At 47.2% G+C, this 13,112-nt stretch overlaps 1 long non-coding RNA gene and 1 pseudogene across 1 annotated transcript; one reads left to right on the forward strand and one right to left on the reverse strand.

Annotated features, from left to right (window-relative positions):
* Positions 1-3,044: 3,044 nt before the first annotated feature.
* Positions 3,045-4,569, forward strand: Ptbp1-ps1 (polypyrimidine tract binding protein 1, pseudogene 1; annotated as a pseudogene).
* Positions 4,570-11,329: 6,760 nt separating this feature from the next.
* Positions 11,330-11,764, reverse strand: LOC134482182 (uncharacterized). Its single transcript, XR_010058251.1, has 2 exons — positions 11,694-11,764; positions 11,330-11,555 (listed from the first exon to the last, which is right to left on the reverse strand). It is a non-coding gene; the product is annotated as an uncharacterized LOC134482182 (long non-coding RNA).
* Between the last annotated feature and the right edge of the window lie 1,348 nt (positions 11,765-13,112).

Consider the following 13,112-nt stretch of genomic DNA (forward strand, 5'->3'; position numbering starts at 1 on the left):
CACTAGGAATCAACTAGCTGTTTACGGAAAAACTTAGCTAAAGCACTTTTTTTTTCTTTTTAATATGAAAAATATGTGGCAATCCCAATTACTCACGAATGCTGGAGAATCACTCAAGGCACATCCAAGAGAGCCAGATAGACTCTATCTATCTAGTGGGAGAAGAAGACAGGGCATGTTTGTGACCCATGGACAGACCTGCCGGGGATTGAGAATCGAATACTGACGATATGGATAAAGCAGCCTCCGAAAACTAAGGATGCTGTAGGCAACTGGACCAGAGGAAACCGGTCTGGGGCTGCGGATACTCCATCGGCAACCCGGTGAAGGAAAAGAGCCAGGGCACAGGAGGTCTGTGAAGGAACACAGCATTCCAGTTAATGCTCACTGCAGGTGACAGCTTGCCACAGCTTGTTACCTTAAGGACCAGGGCTTTTTGGTGAGTGAGCAAAGGTTGCAAGTAAGCCACACCCAGGCTCAGGTCCGCCTCTGTTGCTGTTTCCACTTGGTTGGATGGCCACCACTAAGTGCTAGGCAGTCAGCTGCCTCAGAGTTTTTCCTCACGGCTCTGCAGGCTAAAGTGCAAGAACCGGGTGAAGGTATGGCCAGGCTGGTTCGTCTGCAGACCTCAGACGAGTGACAGCCACCCTTCGATGAGTTGTAGCCGCCTTCTCTCTGTTCTTCACACGGTCTTTCCTTAGAAACCATCAGTGTCGAGTCTGTCTTCTCTTAGGGATGCCGCTCCTATAGGCAGGCTATCCTCTTCCCCAGCATCTCAGCTCAGCTGAATTAGAGCCTTCAAGAGCTTGTCTCCAAAGCTCCAGGGGTCACCTGGAGTTCAAGGCCAGCCTTGCTCCCAAACAAAATTAAAACGAGGCAAAGTAACTTTGAGATGCTTGGAGTTAGGACAGCAACGTGAATTTTGAGTCATTCACTTTCTACATTTTATTGGAAATGTACTTAGCTCTTCTGAGACATCGTCCTTGTCTCAAATAACATATGGGCTGCAGATAGTCATATGATGAAAATATATTGGCTACGACCATAACTAAAGTGGAGGCAAATGCTGTGGTATTAGGGTAGCCGAACACCATGAGCAGACTGTTCCAAGGCAGTGGACGGCCCGGGCACTTGGAAGGATATTGAATCTGCCTTGTGTGCGAGCTCAGAACAACCTCTGCCCTTCGCAAGCTCGTCCTTAACTCCAGCTGCTGCATGGCTTTGAATCTCTCCATCTCCACGACCATGTCTCTCAGCCAGAGACACATGACAGCTGACCAGAAAAAAAAAGTCACTTAAGATTTTGTTTTAGGACAAAAGTGAAACAGAATGGTAGCAAAAGAGGGGAAAATTTTCACGGATTACATTTCTTAGACCCTGGCAATTTCTTGTGTTATCTTTTTTTTTAAGTTATAAAACTGCTTTAATAGAAAGTCTCTCCCCCCCCCCCCCCCCGCTCCCAATACACCATCTGGGCTGGGGTAGATGTGGCCAGAGCTGGCCCCAGGACAGTACTGAACCTGTAGTCATTACCAAAATATACATCACCATAAAAGATGCTGCACCACCTCAGCCCCACAGTAAAATCATAAACATTTACACTCTTCCAGGGCTTTCAAAGAACTAAGGTGCGGGGAACCCTGCCCATAGAAATAGGCTGGGATGGAGATGGGCGTCCAGGAGGGACATTAAGTCCTAAGGGTCAGCCCCTCTACTGGGCACAGTCCGAGGCGAGCAGAAAACAAAACTGGTCCAAAATTTGAAGGTACAAACCCACAAGTCTCAGAGATTTTTCTCCAGCCCTGGCCTGGGCCCACCTGCAAGTCGGTAATCAGAAAGAAGGAGCTCAGGGGCACGGAAGCTTAGAGTACACACACACACATACAATTGTACCACTGCTATAAAAAGTTACTTAAAAGCTATATCTCTTGTATATAAACGGAAAAGATTCAGGTGTTTGGTCAAGTGGAAATATGGCTAGGTTCAGGTGTCTGTGACCCCATGGAACAGAATACAAAGGTCCCATGAGGCTCGGCAGCTGAGGACGGCCTGGGCCCTCTGGGCTGGCCAGGGACATGGGAGAACCATGTCGCTTGATTATAAGGGTGTAGGGGAGTGGCCCCAGCTCTTACACGGCATTGGGGAGCCTAAGTATAGGCCACCTGGCTCACGTGCAGGTTTAGTGACAACTGGTGGCCTTAGAGGGTGGGTGTGCGGCCGTGAGGCATGCTGGTTTTGTAAGGCACAGAAAGCGACTGGGTTCGGGGCACTGCTGTGGCCTCACGCCTGAGTCCCTAAAGGCATGGTGCCGGGACTTGGCCTCTGTGTCCCAAGTCATTTCCTGCCAGGGCAAAGTGGGCTAGATTTAAATTTAAAAAAAAAAAAAAACAGGTAAACTGATCTCTCTTTTAAAAAAATAAAATCTCTGGTCTGTAAGGTCATTTCAGCTGCTTTTTAAAGTGGCTTTTCTGGAATGGTGGAAGCTGTGGCAAGCCCACAGGAACCTAGACGGAAGACTTGGAAAAGGACCCTCGCAGGTGGTGGTTCTTGCCCAGGTCACGGTTGTGCAGTTCAATTGGCACCTGCACTGCTTCCTCCACAGAGCCCATCCTTCTGGAAGAACTTTAAGCCTTTGACCACACCACCATTGCTGGAGAAGAGGCTCTTGAGGTCATCCTGACACAGAGGGCGGGATGTTGGAGAGGTGCAGGGTAGCTGAGGGTGGGAAGATGCCCTGGAAGTTCTTGGGCCTGGTGCAGTGGTGAGCTGCCATAGTCCTTGGTCAGTCCCTGGTCCTCCTGTCACTCTGATGCTTTGACAGTGTGATGCACACCGACTTCCCATGCAGCTTGTGCCCCTTCAGGTGGCTCATGGCTAGCTGGGCCTGGCTGCCATCTGCCATCTGCCATCTGCACCAAGAGCTTTCTCCTTCTTATTGAACTGGATCTTCATCCGGTGCATGTCACTGCAGATGCCAAAGAGAATAAAGAGGCTTTGGGGTGTGACCCTCTCAGGGTTCAGGTTGCTGACCCCTGCCAGCCCTGTGATGCCAATGCACCCAATTGCAGCAGCAGCAGCAGCAGAGGGTATGGCTGGGGGGTGGGGGAGCAGGGCTCTATGGACATTAGGAACAGAGAGGCCAAAGGCTGCTGCCATTGTATTCCTGCCCCTCTGCTCTGTCCCCTGTGGTTCTCCTCTGTGTGCCACGGACGGTCCCAGAATAGCAGTCAGTACAAAGCCGGGATCCGACGAGCTCTTCTCCACGTGTGTCAGCAACGGCCCCTTCATCATGAGCAGCTTGGTCTCAGCACCCAGTGGAAATAAATGATGGCAAGAAGTTCAAAGGTGACAACAGGAGCACAGGAGCTCCTTCCAGAGTCATCCATGTATGCAAGCTACCTAGTGATGTCACTGAGGGCAAGGTCATCTCTCTGGAGCTGTCCTTTGGGAAAGTTACTAACCTCCTTATGCTGAAGGGGAGGAACCAGGCCTTCATTGAAATAAGCACAGAGGAGGTTGCCAATAGCATGGTTAACTACTACACATTGGTGGCGCCAGTGCTCACGAATATCCATCTACATCCAGTTCTTCAACCACGAGGAGCTCAAAACCAACAGCTCGCCCAACCAGGCACTTGCCCAGGCAGACCTGCAGGTCGTGAACTCCAGACAGTCTGGAAACCTGACCTTGGCAGCCTCCGCTGCTGCTGTGGATGCAGAAACGCCAATGGCAGACTAGAGGCCAGAGCTCAGAGTCATTGTGGAAAACCTTTTCCACCCAGTGTCCCTGGATGTGCTGCACCAGATCTTTTCTAAGTTTGACACCGTCCCGAAGATCATCATGTTCACCAAGAACAGCCAATTCCAGTCACCGCTGCGGTATGCTGACCCTGGGAGTGCCCAGCATGCGAAGCTGTCCCTGGGTGGCCAGAACACCCACAATGCCTGCTGCACACTGCACATCGACTTCTCCAAGCTCACCAGTCTCAGCATCAAATCCAACAACAAGAGCAGAGCTTACACTCGACCTGCCCTGCCCTCTGGACACAGCCAGGCTTCACTTGTGTTATCATTTTTAGCACAACTGTTTCCATGGAAACTTTCTAAGCATTAAATCAGGTATGCACGCACTGATAAGTGGGTATTAGCCCAAAAGCTTGGAATACCCAAGAAACAATTCACAGACCATGTGAAGCTCAAGAAGAAGGAAGACCAGTGTGGAGGCTTCAGTTCCCCCTTAGAAGGGAGAACAAAATACTCATGGGAGGAAACACAGGGACAAAGAGTGGAGCAGAGACTGAAGGAAAGGCCATCCAGAGACTGCCCCACCTGGGGATTCATCCCATATGCAGCCACCAAACCCAGTCACTATTGCTGATGCCAAGAAGTACTTGCTGACAGGAGCCTGATATGGATGACTCCTGAGAGGCTCTGTCAGAGCCCTACTGATACAGATGAGGATGCTTGCAGCTAACCATTGGACTGAGCACGGGGACCTCAATGGAGGAGTTAGGGGAGGACTGAAGGAGCTGAAGGGGTTTGCAATCCCATAGGAAGAAGAACAATATCAACCAACCAGACCTGCCCAGAGCTCCCAGGGACTAAACCACCAACCCTATGGCTCCAGCCTCATATGTAGCAGAGGATGACATTGTCTGGCATCAACAGAAGTCCTTGGTCCTGTGAAGGCTCGTTTCCCCAGTGTAGGGGATGCCAGGGTGAGGTGGGGGTGGGAGTGGGAGCATCCTCATAGAAGCAGGGGGAGGGGAGGGAGGATGGGAGCGGGAGAGGATGACATTTGAAATGTAAATACATAAAATATTCAATAAAAATCAGGGACTTGATGCTAGGCTGAGAGGTGCCAGCAGAGGGCAGCAGAGTGCCAGGCAGCTGGGCTCTGTGGCCTGACAGACACCCACAAGAGGAAAAAGCCATCTCTACAGAGGGGCACTCCTGAGAACCCTGATGCTGCGTACAATTGCAGACTGGTACTCTTAGATTAGACAAGGAGGAGGCAAAGACCACACTGGAGGGTAGCTGTGCCTTATGCATCCATCTACTGGAAGCCCAGGGAGTTAGTTTTGAAACTGGGGAAGGGCTAGTGTAGCTCCTAAAAATGACTGAATGACAGCCAGGCATGCTGCTCCAAAGACAGCCCCATCCTAGAGAAGCTTTTGGAGTTTCTAAGTTGTGTTGGATCGAAGGGATTGGACAGGACTTTCAAAGATACCTGTCAATCACATGGGAATGGTGGGTGTTCGTGATCAATGAGACAATAATTCAGGGCTATTTCATGAGATCATCAGACACAAATGAAGACAGGTGGACTACAAGCAAATGAATAAGGGTGGAGTGGGCACAAGCCATTGAATAGGTACCGGATGTCAGAAGGAAGACAAAACCACCTATTCCACAGCCCCAGGGGAAGCACGGTTACAGTGCCAACATGGAGGTCTCCAAAAGCATGTAGACTAAAGGCTTGGCTCCCAGCTGCTGAGTCCGTTCCTTCAGAGACTGAATGGACAAAAAGGGCCCAGTGAATTGTTGATGGTGTTCTGATTTGAGGATTTAGGAGCTGAGGACTGGTCAGTGGGGGTGGGTCACAGCTTGGGAGGGCACCTTTGCAGGGTCTCTCGCTCTGACCCTTTTCTGTCTGTCTGTGTGCTTCTCGCATCCCATGAGACACACAGCTCCACATCACAATTCTGCTTCTGCAATGCCCTGCCTCCCCTCAGTCCCCAAGCAAGGGCCTGGCTGTCTGTGGCCTGAAGCCTTAGAAAGTCTGAGCCCGAATGCATCCTTTTTCTCATTTTATAACAGGGTCAAAGGTCTTACAAACAGAGAGAGCGAGAGAGTCCTGCTTGGTCACTGTGTCACAGGGAGTGACTCTAGCTGCAAACTGTCTTTAGGTATGAGGGAGTAACAGAGGAAAGTTCAAAGAAATGATCAAGGGCTGTGAATACCAAGGGCAAAAGGGCACTGAGTGAGGTTACTAAGGAAGCATGTGTGGAAGAACCTTGTATGGTGGTTCATGCCATACATATCAGTACTCAAGAAGCTGAGGCAGGAGGATTGCCATGAGTTTGAGGCAAGCCTGCACTACAGCATGAGACTCTATGAGAGAGAGAGAGAGAGAGAGAGAGAGAGAGAGAGAGAGAGAGAGAGACAGACAGACAGACAGACAGACAGACAGAGAGAGAACATTATGAATTGCATTGCTTACCACTCCTTGAGCCCTAGGAAGAGGCACTGTGGGTTATGCAAACTTGTTCCACACGTACAGGTATGGGTAATTTTATATCTGCTGGCTGAACAGGTGGCTGCTGGGTAGTCAGTGAGACAGAAGTCCTCAAATTCTGTTTGCCAATCATTTGAAGGAAACCTTTTTTTTTTCCTGTAATGTGGTACTTTCTAGTCATTTTATATTTGAAGTTGTCAAGAAAGGTCAATTCTGCAGTCCCGAGAATTAGCAAATCAGATATGTTTCTTTGGAGTAGTAATTCAGAGTTTGTAGAATGCATGAGGTGGTGAGCCAGGGTTGCTGGGACTCCAGAGTCCTGAGATAGCCTGTTGGAGAATTAGTTTTCTTTGCAAGTTCTAAGAGAAGTCAAGATTGCTAGTCTAGGGACTATACACTGAGAGCCACTGTGATAAAAGGGTCACCACTTTGCCTCTGGGTAGAGGCACATGGAAATTCTTACTCTCTGCTTATCTCTGGGCTTTAGTTATTCATGGAATCCCTGGGCAGCGTTCGAAACCCGGATGCACACCTGCATTTCCCAGGTCAGGGTGACTACTTTGACCTGGGTATTAGTGGATTCCTAAATCTTTAAGATGCTACACGTGAATGCCTTTAGCTGGATGACCATGTACTGGTTCCGGTCAGTCTGTCCTATTTTCCAGAGTTTCTCAGAAATGGTGGGCTCGGATTGATGAGTCACCCTTCTGATGTTGAAAGCTTTTGAGAGTCAGAATAATTAGAGGCATCTAATGAGGGCTTCAGCTTCACAATGAGAGATGGCTCATGAGCTACCCAGTAGGCAGGGGTATCCAGGGTCAGTGACTTGGCAGCGAAGAACAGGAATGGCTGAGAGTCTGAGGGAATATATTGGCTTTCCAGAGTGAAGAGAAAACTGAAGAGCTGAACTTAAAATTAATAAATTGGCAGCATAATAAAGCACTCGAAGACTTTTAGATGACTTATCTTCTTTGTAAGGCCGTTTCTGTGTCCAGTGTCTATACATGTTTGAAAATGCTCTGTTCTGGGTTTGTCAGGTGGGTCAGTGGCTAAGGCCCCTCCCTCGCTGTTCCTACAAAAGACCAGGGTCAGTTTCCAGCATCCACAGCAGCCACTCCAGCTCCAAAGAATCTGATGCCCTCTCTTGGTCTCCTTAGGCAACTGTGTCCATGTACACAAACACTACACTACACTACACACACACAAACACACACACACACAGATACATACACACACGCATAAACACAGACACACACAACACAGACACACACACATGTATATATATACACATATATATTTCAAAACTAATTTTAAAAGTCTTTTAATGATCCTATTCATAGCATGCTGAGTTTCTTAGCCTCATTTTATAAGACATAAAAACTGAGGCATAGAGGACTTGAAATCATTGAAGTCATACAACTAAGCACTGGGCAAAAAAGTATTTGAACCCAGAGATTCTGACGATGTGTCTAGGTGGGACAGCACAACCACTAAGTGCAACACACTGTTATTTATTGATTTCACACACGTGTGCCCCACACATATTTGCATTCATCACACAATTGCAGCTCCAAGGTGTTTGAAACGCTCTCTGGGAGACTGTGGCTCATTAAGCTCTTTGGTCTGTGGCCGCTGAGTGAGGCAGCCATGAGGAGGGAGGCACAATTTGTGAGGCTCTTTTGTCACATCTGGGTGCTGTGGCATCGCTAGAGTTGGCATTTGTGGCAGATCCCAGACTTGATGCACAGCTTTGGACGGTGTCACTGACCCCGTGTTCTCTGCCTCTGGTAGCAGGAGCTGACCGGGTTTTTATGAAGGAAGAACCTGGGAGCTGTGGCCCTGAGAGCATCTCTCCCACATTCCTGCTGTACAGAAGGGAGACCAGAGTCCTGTGAGCGGTGAATTAGGTCTACTGACGTTGCCACAAGCCAAGTTACAGAGGACAGACTGTGAAATGTCCATTTCAGGAGGCTGCATTTGCAGGAGGGGACAGCGACCGTGGGATGGCTTAGCAGGCACACATTTCCCTTGAAAACTGTCCTCTGGGCAAGTTCCAGCAACCTCACTCAGGCTCGGATTCTTTCTCCTCGCCTGCCCTCTAGTGGTGCTTCTGAACACACAGCCTCGCGGTTGTCAAAGCCCAGCAACCGTTTCCACAAACTTAGTTTTGAGGTCATTGCCGTCACTTTCTTGGGTGATTCAGTAACTTTTATTTGATGTGCAGGAGAGAACGATGGGATTGCAATTCTTTTCTGCTCCAAGCATTTTATTTAAGCTCAATAATTCATTTCTTAAACTTAATTATGAGATGCATAATAGCACCACTTTGGAATGCAGACAGAACTACAATATTTTATCTAGAATGGAAAGTCAGGGCAAGCAATTCTATTAACTTGGTATTACTTTAAAATAGGAGTCGTTAGTAGCTTTGGTAGAAAACACTGAAAAAACAGAAACAAAATAAAACAGACAGACAGTGGGATTTGGAAATGTCTTGAAATGACCCCAGAAGGTAGGGACTCCAGCCAATTGGCCTGTATCCTCAGGTAGCACAGAGTGGCGTTTGGAATGGATGAAACCCAGCAGTAATGAAGGAAGTGCTGGCTTTTGCTATATCCTTTCTGTGACCGTGAGCTTTCCTGCTCTCCTGTGCATCGTGGGCTGGAATAAAATCCCAGGACTGAGACCTCTCTGCAGAATCAAGCACGCCTGGCACACACACTTCCTCTTCCTCAGCTTCCAGCTTCCCTCAGTTCCTCAAAAGGGCTCATTTCTCCTCTCAAACTTGAACCGGTCAAATATTTTCCCTAATAAATGAGGCATTCCACTATGTAAAAGCCAAACGCAAAATTACACTTCAAATCAACATAATGCATCTTCAAGCCCCACTGATAATTAAAAATTAAAACTGAAGAGAAAGTTATGTTTACTCACTGGCGAGGTTAACTGAGTATTAGAAGGTTAACACACCCTTAGTGTTTCTTGTCAACACAAAGGATACCTGAGCACACTTGCTTGATTAAGCCATGTGTACTAAATGCTTAAACCTGTCAGTTGGAAAATGATTTTAGATATTGCTTATGCTAGTCACAAATGTAGCTGAAGTCCTTGGAAATTGGAGTTGGCTAGGGAAACAATTCAATGTGTTGATTGTAGAGGCAGCGAACACTTCTTGCAGGACGCATGATTTGCTCTTACCTGGACTACCGTGTTCACTTTCCAGCTCTGTTTATAAGATGCTTGGGGGCAGGTTGAAAAACAATGAAGTATCTTGAGGTTCCCTGTAAAACTGGATCAATCAAGCCGTGTGCTGCCTTGCTAGTTACCATGGATTTTTTTTTTTTTTACAATGCCCCATTCTGGAAACCTGTGACTGCTTTAGCAGAAAGAGCTGACAGGAATCTGCCTGTTTTCTGTTTCATATTATAATAGAAGAGAGAACTAAAAAACATCTATCTTAGGACAGAAATCTAGGGGACACAAATGGGTCTTGATGTACCTGAGACCAGAGCTAGGAAAACGAAACTCTAGGTTTCTTCTCTCGTCAGTGCATTGGCTTAAAACCATGAAGACTTCCCGGGCATAATCAGAACGTGATGTCATTATGTGAGCAACGATTAAGCCAACATTCTTCAATAGTACCTTTAAATTTGGTCTGTTTTGCATGAAGCCCTTATGTGCTGTGAGTGGACGCACTTGCTGGGCGCTGAGAACTCAGCTGGGAGACCGCCGAGTCTCTGATACGAAGCTTCAATTCTGAAAGTGTCCATCCACCCCAGCTGCTATAATGAGATCCTGGGTGCTTTATGAAGACAGAGGTCTGGGTTTGGGGAAATCTAGAGTTGTGGCTGACTGAGTAACTGCTGAGGACAAGCCTCTTGGTCATAGATGATGTCTGTTTGCTCTGCCTTTACACACCACAGAAGGCATGGGGGCTCCCTTGGACCTATTCTGCAAAGACTCTGATTGCATGACCTAAGCATAGTCCTAAAGCCCTTTCTGACACCATCCGCTTCCTTGAGCATGCGCAGCTAAACTGGCCAATCCTGGGTGGTGGAGACAGCTTCTTGTCTGCTCATTGAGTCTCGGGGGTGACAGGCCCACACACACCCTCCGACTATAGGAGAGCTTTACTTGATACTTTTGTCTGCACACTTTCAGATCTATAAATCCTGACCCCGACAAGGATGACTTCCCAGTCACTGCAGACTCCAGAAGCACCATGCTGGATTCCAAGTGGGCGGACACACCCTGTGTGTGATGCTTGGCCACACAGGACACGAGGAACCCCAGTGTGACCATGGGTAATGCGTGAGATTGAACATGTGCTGCTTTATTTCTTTTTCACTTTTCTTCTGAAAAATTGCCTTAAAAATGTAAATACAACAACAACAACAACAGACCCCCATAAAACCGAAGGCATAAATCCTAGGGGTTTGAAATGGAAAAGGAGCGAAGAAGGGGGAGTAACAGAGGCAGTGACTTTGGTGACAGCATAGTCTATGGCAGGCATAAGAGGCCTCTTTACCTTGTGCAGTCAGCTCATGTGCACACTTTTAAATCGCTTTCCTCATCAGATGACCAGAAAAAACCAGCAGTGAGGATTCTGTCACAGTCTCTGGACTGCGTCCTGAGCGCAGACAGTGTGAGGGGGCAGTTCATTCCGTCCTTGAGACTCAGTGCAGCCCTGGTTTCTATTTGACGCCACATCCAGAAAGGATGTTTTTTTTAAAAAAAAAATAAGGCGTTAAATCACTCGCCCACTTTCTGATGAGCTTATAGCTTTTCAGCACTTACCTTTGCCTTTTAGAGGTGAATTCAGTGCACTTGGAAGCGGAAAATAATTCTTCAGAGAACGCACACAGCTCAGTCAAATACATTTGCTCATAAAAACTTCTGGCTTTTCAATAAGCAATGAGCCAGAGATGGGTATATTCTTAATGTCTGTCACTAGCAGCACTCAGAGAAAACCCCCTCCAGCCATTCAACTTCCGGTCTATAGCACGGTTCAGCTTTTGTTCAGCCGTTTTATTTTAATCCGAATGTGCAGAGACTTTCAGCAACTGTTTTTTATGGGCTGCACGCCACATAATGTTGACAAACCAGCTTTTTATTGGCACATAAAAGCCTTTCTAGTCAAACAAGTCAGCCCTGCTATCTATTTTTTCGTGTTAATATGAATATGAATCTTGTGCATCCTGGTTCAGACTTCGGAAACCTCAGAGCAGGTTATCTTGTACGTCTAAGTAGGCTCCGTTTGATTCTGTAGATGATCTCTTTTACAGAGTTCTGTGTTTAAGGATGGCATTGCTGCCTACCTTAAAAAGAGAAAACAAAACAAAATGTCATCTCCTATTTACAATGTCTGAGTCTCGAAACTCACAGGTCTCTGGTGAAGCCAGGTACCACATATCAAACCACACAGAGCCCACCACACCAGTTCTCAAATAACTTACTTAGCTTACTTAGGCCTATGGCACCGCTCAACAAATTGTACATCACATCAGCTTCCTTGAGCATGCGCAGCTAAGCTGGCCAATCCCGGGTGGTGGAGACAGCTTCTTGCCTGCTCATTGAGCATGCACAGCTAAACTGGCCAATCCTGGGTGGTGGAGACAGCTTCTTGTCTGCTTATTGAGCACGCGCAGCTAAACTGGCCAATCCCGGGTGGTGGAGACAGCTTCGTCTGTTCTTTGAGCATGAGCAATTTAGACTTTACAGTTGCTGTGGCCATGCCACAGAAGAAACCTGAGGCCAGGACTTTTGGTCACAGTGTTTGCCAAGGGAGTGTTAGAGGACCATCGATGGGGGTTGGTGAAGGGTTGGGCCTGGTAATACTAATGGCTGGAATATTTATAGTCTATAAATCCACGGCCAACACAAAGGACCTTCATGTTTCTACATTCCAAAGCAAATGAATGTTTCATCTGAACTACCACATAAGCTATCACAATATCTGTTGCCATTTTGTGCCTGAGATGTGCTGTCCCTTGGGTCTTTGGTCTGGTGCTATGGTTAGTTTCATTTGAACAGGGATGCCTGTTCCTATTCGGCTCTGGGTAGCCACAGCCTGACTGTCCCTTGTCTGCTTCTTGCCAGTCGCCTCTCTCTTCCTTCCATGGGCCCTCTCCATTCTTCAATGGACTTTTTCCTACCATTTTCCACATTATCTCTGAGTTCCCTGAACACCATTAAATACCCCCCAGCAAACCGCACCACACACTACTGTGCACAGTTTATGTAGAGCACATTTACACAGTGGTAGTTGCTGAGGAATTCTACATGAAGAGAAAGGGCCTGTATTTATTTCATTTGATGAAAGTATTGGTTACAGAATGACACCAAATTAAAAAGTTATGCACTGTGCTTAGACCTAGTAAGACACAGGTAAACCCGGGGAATGTGGTGTATTCCGCAGCCAGAGGCTTTGGGGCGCCCTGCAGACAGGATCTGAATTCTGATCTTTGTAAGTCTTATGCATACCCGTCTTAGGATCAGCCCTGCCTAAAATGAAGACGTCTTTACCAGGATTTTCAACCTCAGCAATATTTTCCCCTCTTATATCTGAATGCAATTTTTTAAGTACTATAATTTTTTAATTTGGTGATTTCATAAACACTCTTCTTTTGTTTGTTTGTTTGTTTGTTTGTTTACTTGCTTGTTTCCATTCTAGAGATAGAATGCAGGTCCTCACACATGCTGGACAAGTTCTCTTTGTTCTCAGCCCTTAAGTACAGTTTTGTGGCCTCTTCTTTATTTGGCTACTAAAGAGTTTCTTTATTATAATACCAGCTCACTGGGGAGGGAAGAGGGTGCTTTGCTCATCCTGGCTTAAAAAAAAAGTTGCCGAACAGGTGCTGGTAATACTGTGTCAA

This window comes from Rattus norvegicus, chromosome 15 (genome assembly GCF_036323735.1).
Source record: "Rattus norvegicus strain BN/NHsdMcwi chromosome 15, GRCr8, whole genome shotgun sequence".
NCBI lineage: Eukaryota > Metazoa > Chordata > Mammalia > Rodentia > Muridae > Rattus > Rattus norvegicus.